We start from the raw sequence: 16,243 nt of genomic DNA on the forward strand, positions 1-16,243 counted from the left end.
GTGTTCATTGTGGTTGAGCACATCAATGAAACTCCTAAACTCAGCGGCAGTGCCCTGCCATAGGATAAGAATGTCATCGATGTATCTCAACCACAACAGAACATGCGAGGTCAAATGGATATTATCCTCACAAAACACCACTTCCCTTTCCCACCAGCCCAAAAATAAATTTGCATACGAGGGGGCACAAGTGGCCCCCATCACTGTCCCTCTTGTCTGCAGATAAAAACGATTCTTAAAAACAAAAAAGTTATGGTGTAAAATAAAGGACAAAAGTTGTAGGAGTAAATCAATGAGATTAGGGCTGAATTGTGACATTCTAAGGAAGAACTCAGCAGCAGATAAACCGTCTTTGTGGCTTATAGACGTGTACAGAGCTTCCACGTCACATGTGGCAATGATTGTATTTGCATCCACCGTGACACCATCGAGTCTGGATAGGACATCCATGGTGTCACGGAGATACAATGGCAATGCTTCAACCGCTGGACATAAATAGGGGTCCAGGAATTTACTAATAGGTTCACGTAAGCTACCGATACCGGCCACTATTGGCCTTCCTGGTGGATTAGTTAAGCTTTTATGTATCTTGGGTAATAAATAGAATGTAGCAGTCGTCGGATGTTTCGTGACCAGACTGTCTCTATTTTTCGATGTTATTGTACCCAAGGCACATGCTTCACTGAGAATTGTGTCAAGTTCAATTTTGAACTTGTTTGTCGGATCAGCAGCCAATTCCTTATAGCAAGTTCGGTCCCTTAACTGTTTGAAGGCTTCGCGTTCATACTGTGATTTAGGCCATACCACAACACTACACACACACACACACACACACACACGCTAGAGAGGGTTCTGAAGAATTAAATGCTGAAATAATCTTGCACACACTAGTAGAAGGAAGCTAGGTAACAACGAATTATATGATTGCCGAAAATGCATGCACTTATAGAAGAATTAGTAATCTAATTAGATAACCTGTCCAAGGTTTTCATCTAATTAAAAACAGAAAGAGAAATCATACACCTTAACTTAAATAGGTCATGGCAACATTATATATATATTTTTTTTTTAAAGTTATAAAAAAAAAAAACCCCATTGTGACCATCTACATTACTAGTGAATCAGAGCTAATCAAAAATGTACGGTGTTGGTTCAATAACAATAACCTAAAGAACAAAATGCTGCTGGCCAAGTGAGGTATCATCCAAGAAGCATTAATGAGCTAAACGTGCCTGCAGACTAACAATATTGGAGATAACTTGCTATCAGCTTCTGTATAACTTCTAGAAGAGAAACTTGTTCATCATGTGCCACTGCTGCACAGAGGGGGTTGTTTGATCCAATTAATATGCTACTATGTGCAGCCTACTATGGTCTTGCACTTATTTCGTTGTGCGATAGCTGAAGGTCTATAGGGAAACTTACACGCCTCCAGATTTCTTTCCACATTAATGGAAACCCCTATTATTTTCTCAATAGGAAAAAAAAATTCCATCTGCAACAATGAGTCATCATCACCTACTGCAGCATAACAACAGGCTTCTCCATCTCAGCCTCTGCATCCCTTCAGAGGGAAAGGACCATCTCTTATTGACACACACACACACACACACACACACACACACACACACACACACACACACACACACACACACACACACACACACACCCATTTGTTTTCTTCTTATTTGTATATGTAAAGCCTGTGACAATGTATAATTCTACATTCTACGCTGGCAATTGTTTGGTGCACCTGTTATAAAATCCTGGATTTTTTGGCCAACATAATGGCTGCTTCAGTCAGTGTAACTCAGCAGCTACAATGTATCCTTATATTACCAAGGTAACATTATCTATTGTTACAATTTACAGATCAAACTGCTGGGAACATTGGCAACAAATTATCACAAATCTTGCACTGCTTGGGAGGTGAGCTAAACTCGCTATAGAAAATCAAAGGATGTGTTAAAAACTCATTAAAAATGGTATTAAGAATTGAAAAATATTATTAGAACTGATTTATTTTAAAAATCCATATAAGATTTCACATCTTGCTGCTTTTACTTCCCGCCGAGCAGTCTGAAAAACAATTCACCATGAAATGTAGTGCTCGAAACTTTCCTACTGAATATATTATTGCAGAAGGGGTAATGAGAGGCTAGTTATTTAGAGCTAATTTAATTCAGACGTATAACAGGAAAACAGACTGAAAATGGAACATTAGTGCTTCTAAAAGGCTGGGCACAACAATTAAAAACAAGGATTCCTGTAAGGCAAGAAATCATCTAAATTAATGATTACATGATTAAGATTTAAAGAGGCAATCCAAACAGTACTTTAAATAAATAAATATATGGACACTTTCATTACCTTTATTGAAAACAAATTACCTAAATGAATGATTGATTGGTTCTCCCATGATTGATCAGCAAAATCCTGCTTCCCAGGGTTCACTAAACAGCTGCCTTTCAGTTTCAATCAATCCTTCAGTCCGTGTAACTCAGCAGCTACAATGTATCCTTTTATTACCAAGATAACATTATCTATTGTTACAGTTTACAGCTCAAACTGCTGGTGATATTGGTAACAAATGATCACACACAGGAAAGTGTTACAAAAAAATCTTGCACTGCTGGGGATGTGTGCTAAAACCCGCTATAGAAATCAAAGGATGCTCATTATATTAAAACTCACTAAAAATGGCATTAACAAGTGAATTCAAAAATAGTTTTTTAGTAAGCATAATTTAATACTAAAGAAATGTTTTTTTTTATTTTTTAACACAGGATATTGCATGGATTGCTCCATTGCAACAAAAAAATTGCAAGAAATTGAACTATACCTTTGTAGACTATACAATACAGTTGTGAAAAGCACATGATACAAAAAATGTCTGATTATTTTTCAACAATAATTTCTCTTTGTGAATACATATTGTATTTGTTAGTCATTTCTGACAAAAATGTTAACACACTGATAGAAAACTGCTGCAATGAAGTGGTAAGAAAGTAATACTGTAGAAGTAATTGCGCCCATCCTTACCAAAGTTGTAAATCTACATTTATTTTTGTGCTAACCATACCGGAGACCTTATCCCGTTCATTGTTTCACAGGTGTTCTCTTTCCTTCATTGTTTCACAGGTGTTCTCTATCCCCCAATATCATAGCACAATATGAACAACAATTACTCCTCACCTCTGCTGGTGTTACCCCTGGCATTCGTATATCCAGTGTATAATCTGACGAGCCTGGAGACATTACAGGCCGTGTTGTTCCCAAGCAGTCATTGGAAAGAAATCTGGATGGTTCCTTATATCTTCAATAAAAAAAAAATGAAAAATAAACATTTTAAGTTTCTTTTTTTTATTCCATCATGAACTCTGTTCTACATGCCTACAAGTTACAGTAATGAGCTCTATTTTGTAACTACAAATCAAGTAATTAAGACAAGTTCAATATCTTTTCTTCAGATATAAGTAGCAAACCGTACACATGCTGAGAAGACAACACATTTAGAAAGTGAAGTACAGTATTAGTTAGTAAAAAGGACTAAAACTGGAAATTCTAAGTGCATAGACAATGAAGGCTGTGAGCTGCGACAGAGGTAGAGGCTGTGATATAAGTAGATAATAGGACAGTATATAAAAGATAGCTGTATTTATTTATTTATCTTACTACAAATAAATCATTAAACCATCTTGGTAACGGGATCCAGAAGAATAGGAATAGGTTTGATTAGGCTCCTAAACCTAGACTAGAGGCAATATGACAGCTGCAAACAGTTCACACTCATTGATACTTTTTGTAATACGCAGTAAAGTTTGCAGCAGTATCTTTCACTTTCCAGAATGCTGTAGAAGAAGCTTGGACAGCCAAACTGTTCATTTTCAGCATGGAGCTCAATGGAATTAGAAAGATGCACACCAATGTTAGATTTGGGATTCTATGATGCTTTCACATCTTATAATTGTCTTGACTAATCATTGTAGATGATTTAATGCCTTATTAAAGTAATTAGTTATGCCAACATAGACATGAGTTGACCCCTTCACATCAGTTTAAACCCATTTTGTAATTTAATGATGAACCTAAAAGGAGCATGAGTAAAGATCTTGCATCATAAAACATTTTAATATGAGCACATGACTAGAATATTATTTACATAAGCATAATAAATAAAACAGAGCTGTTCATGGAACATCAGGATCTATCACAGGATGTCTGTCATTTATGTTTGTTCAAACAATACCTGCTTTCTGCATCTAAAGTAATCTTCTCTAGCATTTCTACTCCGGTTTTCATTTCCTGCTCATGTGTGTGTTTTTCCAATCTAATAAATCTGCCAGAACTTTTATTTATAGAATGATAAATTATATATATAATGACATGCAAATTACACAGTAATATTGCCATTTGCTATATATATATATATTTTTTTTTTAAGGTACAGGGGCAGAGAGAGGATTTGAAGTAAGCGTATGGTTGCTAGATCACGATGGACCAGTGAATCAGACAATTAAAGCAATTGCTTTTTCTAAATAAACTGGTTTCTCAGTTTCTCAGGGGTACAGATATTTTCTATGCTAATATATGTAGAAATGGCATTAATAAATAAAACAATATTACAGAATTGCATTCTGCGCCAAATATGTTGGGAATTGAAATTCAATGTGTAAATATAAACTGGCAAGAAGTTTGCATTGTTGCATGAAATCTGTTGACATTAGGAACTCATGACCAACCAATTCTTAACTGGCATGCATTTGCGCAAATTTGTTGTAGATCATCTATACTCTCGATCTATTAATACACTGTACAAAATAGACATGAGTATAGTGGCTGTAAAAATAATACTTCCTTAAATAACAAAGCTTTTCAGAAATAATACAGGCCTTTGGAAGAGAAAGATGCATACGAAATGGAATAATCAGAGAATATTGTAGTGAATAATATATGTGCGTATAAATATTTAATGTAATAATTATAGAGACTGATACATTTATGTTTTCCTAGCAATCACAGCTCATTTTTAAACACCATCAGAGGACAAATGTATTCATGTAAATGTGCAGATTTCATCGTACAGAAGCACAGCAGTGAATACCCAACACCTTTATAATAATAAAAAAATTTTTTTTTTATATATATATATTATATATATATATATATATACATACACACACACACACACACACAAATTAAGAAAAAAATCAATATCACAAAAAAGACTTGAGGACAAAACAATTACATCTGTGTGTCAAATAAAGTGGACTACTTAAAAAAAAAATCTATATCTATATCCACTCACATAAGCTTAAACTTTCCTCACCTCTTAAAGACAGATCTAGGGCTCCTGAAACAGTAACAGCTGTCTTGGAAAATAAGAAATAGTAGGATCAAGCTGCTAATGAGGCTGGCCATGTTCACCCTGCTGTTCCTTGCCTTATTACGGTGGCAAATAAAAGGCAGCGTTGTAATCCTGGCAATTAGGCTGCTGTATCAGCCCACTACTTCATTACTGCGAGCCCCACAGGCATCCTACAGCTGTTGACAGCCCATCCGTCTTCAGGAGGTGAAGCGCTGGAAGGTGGACGATGCAACTCTGGGATCTAGGATTTGCTGGAAAGAAACATCCTCCTGATTGAACACAGTTTTTTCTTTAGGCTAACGTTGTACTTCCGTGCGGGAAAGATGTTCCAGCACAGTGCAAGTTGAGATGCTTGACTCCCCCCCCCCCCGCAAGGGGCTTGCACCCTGGTGCTCTGCAACTACAAGTTACAGATCACTCACAATTACCCAGCATCATGCCAACACCCGTCTTCAGTGAGAACCTGTGAAAAGAGGCAGATAATGGATGACTAACACATTACAACATTAGTCCTCAGCAAATCCCTGTTGAGGGTTCTCAGTGCATTTGTTTTCTAAGCCCAACCCAATTGACAAACTCATATGCTCTAGTACAGTGATATAAAGCTTCCTCCTGTCACACACACACGTCTGTTCTCTGGTTTGCATCCAATGTATTATTTGACTGTTTTAACATTACAGGTAAATATAAATCAAAGAAATTCTGCAATAGTGTCGTTTAGTTGAATTATCTGACACTACAGTGAACTTCTGCAATGCACTATTGCCACACAAAAGAACAATTACCCAAACTTTAGGACTGAAATTACCAATACGGTCACTAATGGCTGCACGTTTTCATTTCACAAAAGACTAGGATTGTCACATAATAGCGCCACCAAAAGAGGAAGTTGGTTCTGTGGTTCACCATTAAAGCTACAATCACGGGTCATGAGAAGTCAGATGAAAACACACAAGTGACCAATGCCACATGTAAAACCTCCAAAGCTTCCAAATCCATTTAAGTGAATTAAGATCTTGAACAATCTGAGAAATTCCCTACTATGTCGTCATATTCTCTCCTCGCTGTCACTTTATACACAAACAATCCACCAATCCAAATGGGGATGGATCTCAAGCCATTGGATGAAACTACTACCATTATGTTGTGATGGCATCAGCAACCATGACACAAGAGGAACTGGGATATGTTAAAAGTGGGGGTCAGCAGCACAGAGATTAAGACAGTTTAGAAAATACCTGTCAAGAACCGAGGAATCAGCCTACTTACAATACCCACCTACAACATGCCACAGGATCAAAATCATGTCAATCACATCAACATAGCAAAGCTAAACCACAGTTTTGGTACATTAGTCTTCTAACTAAATTAACACATTCACTACCAGAGAGGCAAGACACGCACACATTACCCCGCTGGCAGCGAAAGAGTCAACACAAGAAGTCCTTCCAATGCATTTGATTCCTTTTCCAGAACATTACACACCACTGAAAGTAAATACATATGTATGCACATCCACTATCAAAGTAAATCAAACCTTGAAGACAGAAGGATGAATTCAACCGATTAAAAGATCTTCCTGGCAGCTTGCTAGTGTCAACATGCTGCAAACCTACAGTCAGTGGCTGGACCGAGACTACAGAGCGCCAGCCAGTGTGACCACCAGAACTTTTACGCATCACACACACACACCAGTAAAGAGCTTCACTGCTCCTATGCAAAGCAACTCAGAGAGGCTAGGACCGAACCCTGACCCAGGAGCTGCCGGTACCCGCGCGCAACAGAGCCCAAAATGCACACCGCGCTGCTTCTGGAGTTACTTTGGGAGTGGGTGCTTCCAGGGGACGGGAACCACCGCTCCAGCCTCCGGATCTGATTTTGTGCTCGCTGCGGGTCTACGTGCAGGCAGACAAGGAAACAGCGGGGAGAGGAGACTACAACTCCCAGCAACACTTGCGCGAAGGAAAAAATAAATAAAAAAAAAACGATTCAAAAATGTTAAAACTTTATTTTTAGGACAGTAAGATTTTAAGTGAATGAGATTTGTAGTGCTAGCTGGGAAATTAATATTACGTTTACCCCTTTACTGTAGGGTGCATGTATTTTCACATTTGCTGCAGCTCACAATGTAATGAAGCGTCCATGGACCAAATAAGTAACATTTTGGGGGTTCTAGACCAAGTGAGACTTAATGGAATTTATATTTTACTAGCTGAGAGACCCGGCGTTGCCCGGGATGTAAATACCTAATAGGTATTATTATTTATAAATGGTGGAACAATAGGTGACTATTTGTTGTAAAGGTTGGATAATAATGTTGAAAAGAAAGATGGAAGAAAATGTAATACGATGTTGTAAAAAAATGGTTTATTGTAAACACACCACAGTACAATGTATATTTTGGTGACATAAGTGATGTAAAAATGTGAGGCGTGTGTCCTGCTAGGGTGTGAGCGTGTGTGAGGCGGCGGGTGGGTGTTCAGTACGGGTGGCGCGTGGGTAGTGAGTGGTGGCTGTGGGTTGGGGTCCTGCTAGGGTGTGAGGCGGCGGGTGTGTGGCGAGTGCGGGTGACAGCTGGTCAGTGATATTGTTGCGTAGGGTCAGAATGCGGCAGGTGTGTGTCGAGTGTGTGGGGAGTCTGTTGAAGGCGTGCGGTGGGTGGGGGGAGGTGGTGGGAAGGGGGAGGAGGGGGGAGGTGGTGTGAAGGGGGAGGTGGTGGGGAGGAGGGGGGAGGTGGTGGGAAGGGGGAGGAGGGGTGAGGTGGTGGGAAGGGGGGGGAGTTGGTGGGAAGGGGGAGGAGGGGGAAGGTGGTGGGAAGGGGGGGAAGGGGGAGGTGGTGGGAAGGGGGGAAGGGGGAGGTGGTGGGAAGGGGGGAAGGTGGTGGGATAAGGGGGGGGAGGTGTTGGGAAGGGGGAGGCGGTGGGAAGGGGGAGGGGAGGCGGTGGGAAGGGGGGGGGAGGCGGTGGGAAGGGGGGGGAGGCGGTGGGAAGGGGGGGGGGAGGCGGTGGGAAGGGGGGGAGGCGGTGGGAAGGGGGGGGGAAGGCGGTGGGAAGGGGGGGGGAGGCGGTGGGAAGGGGGGGGAGGTGGTGGGAAGGGGGGGGAGGCGGTGGGAAGGGGGGGGGAGGCGGTGGGAAGGGGGGGGGAGGCGGTGGGAAGGGGGAGGGGAGGCGGTGGGAAGGGGGGGGAGGCGGTGGGAAGGGGGGGGAGGCGGTGGGAAGGGGGGGAGGCGGTGGGAAGGGGGGGGGAGGCGGTGGGAAGGGGGTGGGAAGGGGGGGAGGCGATGGGAAGGGGGTGGGAAGGGGGGAGGGAAGGGGGTGGGAAGGGGGAGGCGGTGGGAAGGGGGAGGGAAGGGGGTGGGAAGGGGGGAGGCGGTGGGAAGGGGGGGGCAGTGGACAGGAGGGGGGGGGCAGTGGACAGGAGGGTGGGGCAGTGGACAGGAGGGGGGGCAGTGGACAAGAGGGGGGGGGCAGTGGACAGGAGGGGGGGGCAGTGGACAGGAGGGGGGGGGCAGTGGACAGGAGGGGGGGGCAGTGGACAGGAGGGGGGGGCAGTGGACAGGAGGGGGGGCAGTGGACAGGAGGGGGGGGGCAGTGGACAGGAGGGGGGGGGCAGTGGACAGGAGGGGGGGGGGCAGTGGACAGGAGGGGGGGGCAGTGGACAGGAGGGGGGGGCAGTGGACAGGAGGGGGGGGCAGTGGACAGGAGGGGGGGGCAGTAGACAGGAGGGGGGGGGCAGAGGACAGGAGGGGGGCAGTGGACAGGAGGGGGGCAGTGGACAGGAGGGGGGGGCAGTGGACAGGAGGGGGGGGCAGTGGACAGGAGGGGGGGGCAGTGGACAGGAGGGGGGGCAGTGGACAGGAGGGGGGGGCAGTGGACAGGAGGGGGGGGCAGTGGACAGGAGGGGGGGCAGTGGACAGGAGGGGGGGGCAGTGGACAGGAGGGGGGGCAGTGGACAGGAGGGGGGGGCAGTGGACAGGAGGGGGGGGGGCAGTGGACAGGAGGGGGGGGCAGTGGACAGGAGGGGGGGCAGTGGACAGGAGGGGGGGGCAGTGGACAGGAGGGGGGGGGCAGTGGACAGGAGGGGGGGCAGTGGACAGGAGGGGGGAGGGGGTGGCAGTGGACAGGAGGGGGGGGGCAGTGGACAGGAGGGGGGGGCAGTGGACAGGAGGGGGGGGGCAGTGGACAGGAGGGGGGGGCAGTGGACAGGAGGGGGGGGGCAGTGGACAGGAGGGGGGAGGGGGGAGGGGGGCAGTAGACAGGAGGGGGAGGGGGGCAGTGGACAGGAGGGGGGGCAGTGGACAGGAGGGGGGGCAGTGGACAGGAGGGGGGGCAGTGGACAGGAGGGGGGCAGTGGACAGGAGGGGGGGGGCAGTGTACAGGAGGGGGGGGGGGGCAGTGGACAGGAGGGGGGGGCAGTGGACAGGAGGGGGGGGGGAAGTGGACAGGAGGGGGGGCAGTGGACAGGAGGGGAGGCAGTGGACAGGAGGGGGGGGCAGTGGACAGGAGGGGGGGGGCAGTGGACAGGAGGGGGGGCAGTGGACAGGAGGGTGTGGCAGTGGACAGGAGGGGGGGGGCAGTGGACAGGAGGGGGGGGCAGTGGACAGGAGGGGGGGGGCAGTGGACAGGAGGGGGGGGCAGTGGACAGGAGGGGGGGCAGTGGACAGGAGGGGGGGCAGTGGACAGGAGGGGGGGGGCAGTGGAACGGAGGGGGGGGGGCAGTGGACAGGAGGGGGGGGGCAGTGGACAGGAGGGGGGGCAGTGGACAGGAGGGGGGGGGCAGTGGACAGGAGGGGGGGGGCAGTGGACAGGAGGGGGGGCAGTGGACAGGAGGGGGGGGGCAGTGGACAGGAGGGGGGGGCAGTGGACAGGAGTGGGGGCAGTGGACAGGAGGGGGGGCAGTGGACAGGAGGGGGGGGGCAGTGGACAGGAGGGGGGGGGGCAGTGGACAGGAGGGGGGGGGGCAGTGGACAGGAGGGGGGGGCAGTGGACAGGAGGGGGGGCAGTGGACAGGAGGGGGGGGGCAGTGGACAGGAGGGGGGGGCAGTAGACAGGAGGGGGGGGGGGCAGTGGACAGGAGGGGGGGGCAGTGGACAGGAGGGGGGGGCAGTGGACAGGAGGGGGGGGCAGTGGACAGGAGGGGGGGGCAGTGGACAGGAGGGGGGGGCAGTGGACAGGAGGGGGGGCAGTGGACAGGAGGGGGGGGCAGTGGACAGGAGGGGGGGCAGTGGACAGGAGGGGGGGGCAGTGGACAGGAGGGGGGGGGCAGTGGACAGGAGGGGGGGGCAGTGGACAGGAGGGGGGGGGCAGTGGACCGGAGGGGGGGGCAGTGGACAGGAGGGGGGGGGCAGTGGACAGGAGGGGGGGGGCAGTGGACAGGAGGGGGGGGCAGTGGACAGGAGGGGGGGGCAGTGGACAGGAGGGGGGGCAGTGGACAGGAGGGGGGAGGGGGTGGCAGTGGACAGGAGGGGTGGGCAGTGGACAGGAGGGGGGGGCAGTGGACAGGAGGGGGGGGGCAGTGGACAGGAGGGGGGGGGCAGTGGACAGGAGGGGGGGGGCAGTGGACAGGAGGGGGGGCAGTGGACAGGAGGGGGGAGGGGGGCAGTGGACAGGAGGGGGAGGGGGGCAGTGGACAGGAGGGGGGGCAGTGGACAGGAGGGGGGCAGTGGACAGGAGGGGGGGCAGTGGACAGGAGGGGGGCAGTGGACAGGAGGGGGGGGGCAGTGGACAGGAGGGGGGGGGGAAGTGGACAGGAGGGGGGGCAGTGGACAGGAGGGGGGGCAGTGGACAGGAGGGGGGGGGCAGTGGACAGGAGGGGGGGGGGCAGTGGACAGGAGGGGGGGGGCAGTGGACAGGAGGGGGGGGCAGTGGACAGGAGGGGGGGCAGTGGACAGGAGGGGGGGGGCAGTGGACAGGAGGGGGGGGGGCAGTGGACAGGAGGGGGGGGGGCAGTGGACAGGAGGGGGGGGGCAGTGGACAGGAGGGGGGGGGCAGTGGACAGGAGGGGGGGGGCAGTGGACAGGAGGGGGGGGGGCAGTGGACAGGAGGGGGGGGCAGTGGACAGGAGGGGGGGGCAGTGGACAGGAGGGGGGGCAGTGGACAGGAGGGGGGGCAGTGGACAGGAGGGGGGGGGCAGTGGAACGGAGGGGGGGGGCAGTGGACAGGAGGGGGGGGGCAGTGGACAGGGGGGGGGGCAGTGGACAGGAGGGGGGGGGCAGTGGACAGGAGGGGGGGGGCAGTGGACAGGAGGGGGGGGGGCAGTGGACAGGAGGGGGGGGGCAGTGGACAGGAGGGGGGGGGCAGTGGACAGGAGGGGGGGGGCAGTGGACAGGAGGGGGGGTCAGTGGACAGGAGGGGGGGGCAGTGGACAGGAGGGGGGGGCAGTGGACAGGAGGGGGGGGCAGTGGACAGGAGGGGGGGGGCAGTGGACAGGAGGGGGGGGAAGTGGACAGGAGGGGGGGGCAGTGGACAGGAGGGGGGGGCAGTGGACAGGAGGGGGGGGCAGTGGACAGGAGGGGGGGGGGCAGAGGACAGGAGGGGGGGCAGTGGACAGGAGGGGGGGGCAGTGGACAGGAGGGGAGGGGCAGTGGACAGGAGGGGGAGGGCAGTGGACAGGAAGGGGGGGCTGTGGACAGGAGGGGGGGCTGTGGACAGGAGGGGGGGCAGTGGACAGGAGGGGGGGCAGTGGACAGGAGGGGAGGGGCAGTGAACAGAAGGGGGGGGCAGTGGACAGGAAGGGGGGGCTGTGGACAGGAGGGGGGGCAGTGGACAGGAGGGGTGGACAGGAGGGGGGGGCAGTGGACAGGAAGGGGGGGCAGTGGACAGGAGGGGGGGGCAGTGGACAGGAGGGGGGGGCAGAGGACAGGAGGGGGGGGCAGTGGACAGGAGGGGGGGGGCAGAGGACAGGAGGGGGGGCAGTGGACAGGAGGGGGGGGGGCAGTGGACAGGAGGGGGAGGGCAGTGGACAGGAAGGGGGGGCTGTGGACAGGAGGGGGGGCTGTGCACAGGAGGGGGGGCAGTGGACAGGAGGGGAGGGGCAGTGGACAGGAGGGGGGGGCAGTGGACAGGAAGGGGGGGCTGTGGACAGGAGGGGGGGCTGTGGACAGGAGGGGGGGCAGTGGACAGGAGGGGGGGGCAGTGGACAGGAGGGGAGGACAGGAGGGGGGGCAGTGGACAGGAGGGGTGGACAGGAGGGGGGGGCAGTGGACAGTAGGGGGGGCAGTGTCGCACACACTCAGTCACACACACACACACACACACACACACACACACACACACACACACACACACACACACGTCTCATTCCCGTGATGCGCCCTTTCTCAGTTCCGTGCGGTGCCGCAGGTGGGAGGGAGGTGGGGGAGCGACACACGCAACACCTACCTGTACTTCCGGCCGCCGCCATCTTCTCACTCGGCGCCGCGAGGGAGGAAGGGGGTCCACCATCTTACGTGCCGCGTGGCAGCCTGTTCCCCCGCCGGGGAGGGAGTGGAGCGGGAGGGAGTGGTGTGTAGCGGGAGGGAGGTGAGTGGAGCGGGAGGGAGTGGTGTGTAGCGGGAGGGAGGTGAGTGGAGCGGGAGGGAGGTCAGTGGAGCGGGAGGGAATGGAGCGGGAGGGAATGGAGCGGGAGGGAATGGAGCGGGAGGGAGGTGAGTGGAGCGGGAGGGAGTGGAGCGGGAGGGAATGGAGCGCGAGGGAGGAAGGGGGTCCGCCATCTTATTCGCCGCGTGGCAGCCTGCCTGTTCCCCCGCCGGGGAGGGAATGGAGCGGGAGGGAGTGGTGGGTAGCGGGAGGGAGTGGTGTGTAGCGGGAGGGAGGTGAGTGGAGCGGGAGGGAGGTGAGTGCGGGAGTGGAGCGGGAGGGAGTGGTGTGTAGCGGGAGGGAGTGGTGTGTAGCGGGCGGGAGGTGAGTGCGGGAGTGGGAGGGAGTGGTGTGTAGCGGGAGTGGAGTGGTGTGTAGAGGGAGTGGAGCGGGAGGGAGGTGAGTGCGGGAGTGGAGCGGCTTCCGGGCGCGTCTTAGGTGGGCGCGTGTCCCCCCGCCGGGGAGGGAGTGGAGCGGGAGGGAGGTGAGCACCGGGGAGGGGGGGAGGTGAGTGTGATGGGGGGGGAGAGGACAGAGATGTGTGTGTGTGTGTGGTTTTTTTTTTGGACCTTTGGCCCTTCACTCCGCCTCAGGCCAATGAGAGGTGTGGGAGGCGGGCCAAGGGGGTGGTGTGAGTGTGTGAGCCCAATGAGAGGTGTGCGGGGGCGGGCGGGCCAAGGGACCAATGAGATTGCTGCTAGTGATGCAGACATACAGTGCTTTCAGAAATATATAGTAGATTTGTATAAATAAATGGAGGTGTAGGAAGCCATTGATGATGGGAATAAAAGCTGGATGTAACTGAAACTTCATAGATAGACCCGCCAACATTTTTGTACATAAAAAATACGTTCTATTGTAGTTCCTCTACTTGTACAGTACTGTAGGGAGGCACTACTAAGCAAGTCCTATGGAAGTCCCTTAACCTATGCAGCTTACCTTTTGGGTCAGTGGTGGGATTCATTTTTTTTTTAGCAACAGGCTCTCTCTCATCGGGGGGGGGGGTGTTTTGTGTTTTTTTTTTAACGTTTTATTCCGTTGAACAGGACTGCACAGGGGGAGGGGAGGGAAGAGACCAGAGCCCCCCTCACATCTCCCGCAGACCCTCAAATCTCCCCCAGACCCTTTCACATCTCTCACAGCCCCCCTCATATATCTCCCAGCCCCCCTCACATCTCTCCCAGCCCCCTCATATATCTCCCAACCCCCTCACATCTCTCCCAGCCCCAATCACGTCTCCCCCAGCCCCCCTCACAGCTCTCACAGGCCCCCCACACGGTTCTCCCAGCCCCCCTAACATCTTACGCTGCCCCCCTAACATCTTATGCTGCCCCCCCCCCACGTCTCTCCCAGCCTCCCTCACATCTCTCCCAGTCCTACTCCATGCCTACCTGGGAGGACACAGTCACGGGGAGGGCTCCCCCGGCTTAAAGAATTAGCTAGTACTGTAGTAGAATATCTTGAGTCAGAGCAGGAGAGAACTGCATGTGGTGAGGAGCGCTCTATAGCAGCAGACAGAAAGTTCCGGGTCAGACTGCTAGATGCTGCACCTCCCCTGCAGTCCTGCTCTGACTCTCACTCAAGTAATTCTATTACCGGATAATACATTAAGCCCGCTGCCGCATACCATCTCTCGCCGCTGCCTTTTAAGCACCGGTTCAGAAATCCTAAGAACAGGTTCGCATGAACCGGCGCAAACCGGCTGAATCCCACCACTGCTTTGGGTGCCCGAAGAAGTAGTCACTACGCCATGGGATCTGGCACTCTGGGTTTCCCATGACGTAGTGGCTATGTCTTGACCAAAGAGTGCTTATATTCCCAGCTTTGATCGTGTCTTGTGTTCTCATGGAGCTCAGCTGAAATATAGGGAAATGGAAGAGAACTCTTTTTCCGGACTGTAGCCCCTCTGGCACTCAAAGGATTAATACACTGGCGACACACTTTATCGCAGTGCGGCCAGATCCGCAAGCCGGGAGATTTCCCGGCTTGCTAGTGGCCGCCCCTCGGCGTGCCGCGCGTCATAGACGCGCGGTCACGCGTCTTCGGGAGCCTGCGCCCCCTGCACGCGCGTCCAGGGCTCCCCGAGGGAGCCCTGGTGTCCCGCGATCGCGGGACAGCGGCAGGGGGTTCCGGGGGACCCGGCGGACCCGGCAGCGGTAGGGAGAGCGCCCCGATCGGAGGGCGCTCTTCCGCTGCTTCGGCGCGCGCCCGTCACACTCGGGCGCGCGCCAGGCTACTGCTGCGGCACAGAACGGGCAAATGCTCGAATAAACTGTGCCGCAGCAGTAGGTAAACCTGGTCTTACATAACTCAAAAGTGTAGTGTACCTGCTAAAAGGTACAATTGGAGGGTATGGAGTAGAATGATGTGTAATTGTCTTAAATCTATGTTGTTTAATGGCTATATGTTTTATTATTACAAGAATTAATCTATTTTTATGAAACCACTAGCTGATATACCCGGCGTTGCCCGGGATTTAATTTTCCGACTGGGTTGCTGGGAGGCGGTGGGTGCGAGGCAGTGACTGGGTGGGTGGGAGTGACTGGGTGGGAGGGAGGCAGTGACTGGGTGGGTGGGAGGCGGTGAGTGGGTGGGAGGCGGTGAGTTGGTGGGAGGCGGTGAGTGGGTGGGTGGGAGGCGGTGGGTGGGTGTGAGGCGGTAAGTGGGTGGGTGGGAGTCGGTGGGTGGGAGGCGGTGAGTGGGTGGGACGAAGGCAGTGGGTGAGTGAGTGGGAGGCAGTGGGTGGGTGGCGATGGGACGATGGGAGTTAGGGAGTGGGTGGTCCGCGGGAGAAAAGCAGAGTGGGCGGGTGCGGCACTCCGTTCCCGGCACTTTTCCCCCCCTCACCTTGGTCCCGAAAATGTTCCCGGCGGCACGCGTGTCCGTTCAGCCACCTAACCCCGGTCAGTGGCGGTCGTGTTCCCCCCCCACCCCTCGGTCCCGCGGGTGTGGAGGAGAACAGTGGTGAGTGATGTGGGCTTAGTGGCGCTTGTTCCCCCCCTCACCTCTGTCCCCGGCGCGAAGGGCCTGTGGCGGGCGTGTAGCTGTGCGCGACTCATTGGAGGCGCGTGCAGGAGGGTGTGCAGGAGGGTGTCTTGGCAGCGGCGGCTCACTGCTGTTGTCGCGCTGACCTCTGTCCCCCCCTCACCTCTGTCCCAGGCGGTCGTTCCCCACCCCCGGTCCCGCGGGGTGAGGAGGAGAAGAGGAGAGTGGCCAGGTGGTTGTGCGGCACTTGTTCCCCCCCCCCCCTTCACCTCGGTCCCCGGCGAGCCCGCGGAATGAGAAGAAGAGGCGGGTG

The 16,243-nt window shown here is 53.4% G+C and overlaps 1 long non-coding RNA gene across 1 annotated transcript in view; it reads right to left on the reverse strand.

Annotated features, from left to right (window-relative positions):
- Window positions 1-7,321, reverse strand: part of LOC142470748 (uncharacterized) — a 12,756-nt gene extending 5,435 nt beyond the window's left edge. The window contains exons 1-3 of the long non-coding RNA XR_012789323.1: window positions 7,189-7,321; window positions 5,330-5,831; window positions 3,196-3,316 (exon numbers count right to left, since the gene is read on the reverse strand). This is a non-coding gene — a long non-coding RNA (uncharacterized LOC142470748). The remainder of the gene's footprint in view (window positions 1-3,195; window positions 3,317-5,329; window positions 5,832-7,188) is intronic.
- Window positions 7,322-16,243: the final 8,922 nt, after the last annotated feature.

This window comes from Ascaphus truei, chromosome 1 (genome assembly GCF_040206685.1).
Source record: "Ascaphus truei isolate aAscTru1 chromosome 1, aAscTru1.hap1, whole genome shotgun sequence".
Taxonomy (NCBI): Eukaryota; Metazoa; Chordata; class Amphibia; order Anura; family Ascaphidae; genus Ascaphus; species Ascaphus truei.